General features: G+C 44.7%; 1 pseudogene; it reads left to right on the top strand.

The window, feature by feature from the left end:
- Positions 1-2,420: 2,420 nt before the first annotated feature.
- Positions 2,421-3,143, top strand: LOC102891540 (annotated as a pseudogene).
- The last annotated feature ends 1,434 nt before the right edge of the window (positions 3,144-4,577 follow it).

Raw genomic sequence — 4,577 nt, 5'->3', positions numbered from 1 at the left:
TCAGCCCACTAGACGGCCTGCTGGATGGCTGGCCCACCCTGCCCCTCCTCAGGGCTGGAGATTCCTCATAGGCAGCAGACCTCAGCCACAGCTGTGAATGCATTTCAGGGACAGTTTTGGTGTGATCACTGATGCCAGTATGAGCCTGGAAAAATTGCAGGAAGCTGTAGGCCAGACCCAGACAGTGGCTGGTCTTGCTGTAATCTGTGACTTTTGTGGGAACACGCAGGCGGACAGGGAAGCAAAACTGAAGTTGTATTGGCCTGAAGTCCATTCTCTCTGAAATCTCACCCCACCCAACCCACAAATTGCCCCCAGCAGCCCATAATAGGCAACTGGCTCTGCCCCACCCTCTCCTGGGTTGTGCATTTTACACAGTCAACAATCATTGCTGGCATAGTGAGCACATTTAGGGGAAATCAGTTGCAGATAGACCCCTGCTGCTTGCACAAACTGCAATATCAATTGGGGAGATCACAGGGGTCTGTGGGACAGCCCCAGATGGCAGCTGGTGTCACTGTGATCTGTGACTACATCGGGAATGCGTGGGCACAGAAGTTGCAGCAAAACTAAGTACGTGTTGGCCTGACAGTGCTCGTTTTACTTAGATCCCGCTTCACCCAAGCCACAAAGTGATTGCAGCACAGTGACAGGCAGCCGCCCCTACCCTACCCCTATCTGGGGTTGCACATCCTGTGCAGGTAACAGATATCAGCTTGTGCAGTGAGCAAATTTCAGGGAAAACAGTCACGAGCAGATCACTGCTGCCAGCATAAGATACAATACTGCTTGGGCAGATTGCAGGATTTGGTGAGCCCATCCCAGATGGCAGTAGGTCTTGCAGTGATATGTGACTTTTGTGGGAATCCGTGGTCACAGAGCTGGCAGAAAAGTTGTTGCTGTATAGTCTTGACAGCCCCGTGCCTCATGAAGATGCCACCCCACCTAACCCACAAATTACCTGTGGCAAACCTGTTCCCAGGCAACCCAGTCCCATCCAGTGCTTTCCTTGGGACATGAATTCAACACCAAACATCACTCAGTTCAAGGGGTACATACAAAGCTCATGCATCTGGGAGAAGCTCTTAGTGGCAGGACACAAACACATGCCCAAGAGCTTCAGTAATTCTTAAACAGGGTTCAGGTGTTTGCAGGCCCCAGGTGGGCAGTATCTGGCCTTGCTACTATTGGAAAATTATACAGGGAGCTACGGAGGCAGCACTGGCATGTAAACTAAAACTGCAGTGGCAGGGGGAAATTTGCTCAATAGATCCAGGAGACTCCTGGGGCCCTTCCACCACCCAACACGTATATCATTCAGAGGATCTTCCAGTTTCAGAGACTTATGGGAAACTGACAGGCAGAGTCATGTCTTGAGGAGCACTAGTCCTTCTGCTAAACTTCCCTAGATCAGGGACAGGGGATAAGTGGACTGTGGCCTACGACGTTGTCTCTTCCACTTATCTATACATCCAGCATAGGCAACAATCATCTGCAGATTGCTTTGTAGCTCCCACCAGGTAACCCTGAACAATCAAAGGTAGTGGCTGACCTTGGCCTACTGGGGAGCCCCTTCCAAGGGGCCACAAAATCAAAGCACCCAGAGGCTGGCACTAGACCACAACAGAGAAAATCTTGACTAGTCTCATAAGTGGTACACACAAAGATTGGTCTCAACAAGTACTCAAGCCTGCTAGGGCAAATCCAACTCAGTGGGGTCAGCGTCCACATAGCAATTCTAACCCTGTGGATAGGGCCAATTCTCACAGTTAGTCAGCCTGAGCATTAATCCAATCCACTTATGCACTAACACCAATAAAGGCTTAACTACAACAAATGATCACGTGCAACCCACACAAAGATCACGTCCAGAGCCCCCGGCATAGGGAATCAGAGAGAGTGCACCACTGGACCACATAGAACACCTTCCATATGAGGCCATCTGGCCAAGGCCTAGAGACTAAACAAGTATTTCTAACACATAGAAATGAACACAGAGAGTCTACTAAAATGAGAAAACAAAGAAACTTACCACAAATGAAACAACAGAAAATAAGCTAAATGAAATGGAGGCAAGCAACCTACCAGAGACAGAGTTCAAAATAATGGTTATAAGGATGCTCAACGAACTTAGAAGGAGAATGGATGAGCACAATGAGAACCTAACAGAGAGATAGTAAGCATAAAAAAGGACATAGGAACCATAAAAAAGAAAGACAGAAATATGATAACCGATGTTAAGAATACCCTAGAAGGATTCAACAGTAGATTGCATAAGCAGAAGATCAAATCAGCACTGATTAAGTGAACTGGAAGACAACGTAGCAGAATACACCCAATTGGAACAACAAAAAGAAAAAAATTTAAAAAAATGAGTATAGTTTAAGAAACCTCTGAGACAAGCCTCGTGGAAATCCCAAATGGCTACCCCCATGGTGAAAGCTGAGCGAGGGTGGCCAAGCCTACCACTGGGCCTGTAGAATGCTGTCCTTCAGCTTCCAAGATTAACCCAGGTGAGGTGGATCCACTATGGCCCTGAATACAGGGATCCCCAGATTGACAAGGTATATTACTGCAAGCCCTTGTCCGATCTAACTGAGAAGTTTGATCGGAAGCTCAGGAAGACTCAGCTTATTAAAGCTGCCCCAGCAATGAAAACAAGCTCTGTGTTTGAAGAGCCATTGATTAGTAAAGTAACGAACATGATGATGAATAGAGGAAACAAAGTACTGGCCAGATCCCTCATGACACAGACTCTGGAAGCTGTGAAAAAGAAGCAGTGTGAGAAATACCATGCTGCTTCTGCAGAGGAATGGGAAGCCATTAAACGCAACCTCTACACCATCTTCCACCAAGCACTGAAAAACTGTGAGCCTGTGATTGGGCTGGTACCCATCCTCAAGGGTGGCCATTTCTACCAGGTCCCTGTGCTGCTAGCTGACCGGCATCGCCACTTCCTGGCCATGAAGTGGATGATCACTGAGTGCAGAGAGAAGCAGCACCGGAGGATGCTGATGCTAGAGAAGCTGTCACATGAGCTGATGCAGGCTTTTCACAAACAGAGCACTGTGATCAAGAAGAAGCCCGACATGCACAGGATGGCTAAGGCCACCTGTGCCCTGGCCCACTACTGCTGGTGGTAGATAGAGGATAGAGGCTCCAGGAGGAGCCTGGGACTCTCTGCTGCAAGAAACAATGTGAGCCACTGCTGCCTTGAAAAATATCTGTGGGTCGAGGATATAGTTTCTTTTTAAGGGAAGGCAGGTTTCATGAGAAGGATGTAGCACTATGTTTATTACTTGTTAGTCCATTTGTTTTGGGGCTAGAACTCACTCTCTGTGCCCCATCTCCTTACAAAGAGGGAACACATCTACTTGGATTTCCCTCACGAAACTTAGGGCACATCCAGCTTGAGATGGATATTTGAGTGATACGAAAGGAAGCAGTTTTAGTATCAGAAAGTTTTTATCAGAAAATGTTGGCCCTGAATTGGTGTAGCATGTGATGTGGTACTGCCATTCATTAAAACCAACAGGAAGAGAAAAAAAAAGAGAGAGAGAGAGAGATACCTCTGAGACAACATGAAGTGTAACAATATCCGCATCATAGGAGTACCCGAAAGAGAAGAGAGAGAGCAAGGGATTGAGAATCTATTTCAAGAAATAATGACAGAAAACTTCCCTAACCTGGCAAAGGAATTAGACATACAAGTTCAGGAAGAACAAAGGGTCCTAAACAAGAGGAATTCAAACAGACTCACACCAAGACACATCATAATTAAAATGCCAAAGGTCAAAGACAAAGAGAATCTTAAAAGCAGCAAGAGAAAGGCAGCTAGTTACTTACAAGAGTACCTCCATAAGAATCTCTGCTGATTTTTCAATGAAAACTTTATAGGCCAGAAGGGACTGGGAAGAAATATTCAACATTATGGAAAACAAGAATCTACAACCATGAATACTCTATCCAGCAAGGCTTTTGATTAAAATGGATGGTGAGATAAAGAGCTTCCTAGACAGGGAAAAGCTTAAGGAATTCATCACCAACAAGCCAGTATTACAAGAAATGTTAAAGGGACTTCTATAAAAAGAAGAAGGGAGTGAAAAAACTCCACAAATACGAATAATAAAATGACAATAGATATGTACCTATCAATAATCTCTTTAAATGTAAGTGGATTAAAAGCTCCAAACAGAAGATATAGGGTAGCTGAATGGATAAGAAAACAAGACCCATGCATATGATGTCTACAAGAGACCCACTTCAGATCAAAAGATATTCACAGATTGAATGTAAAGGAATGGAAAAAGATCTTTCATGCAAGTGGAAATTAAAAAAAACAAAACAAAAAAACAGGGTAGCAATACTTACGTCAGACAAAACAGACTTTAAAATAAAGGCTATAATAAGAGACAAAGAAGGGTATTATATAATGATAATAAACATGGTATGGTATTGGTAAGGATGTGGGTTAACCAAAATTCTCAGATAGTGCTTTGGGGAGTGTAGAGTGGTACAAACACTTTGCAAAAACACTTGGTTCTATTCACTAATTTCAAATATCCTTACCCTATGAC

Source organism: Pteropus alecto, unplaced genomic scaffold (assembly GCF_000325575.1).
Source record: "Pteropus alecto unplaced genomic scaffold, ASM32557v1 scaffold246, whole genome shotgun sequence".
NCBI classification, from domain to species: domain Eukaryota; kingdom Metazoa; phylum Chordata; class Mammalia; order Chiroptera; family Pteropodidae; genus Pteropus; species Pteropus alecto.
This window is presented reverse-complemented; position numbering and strand designations above follow the sequence as displayed.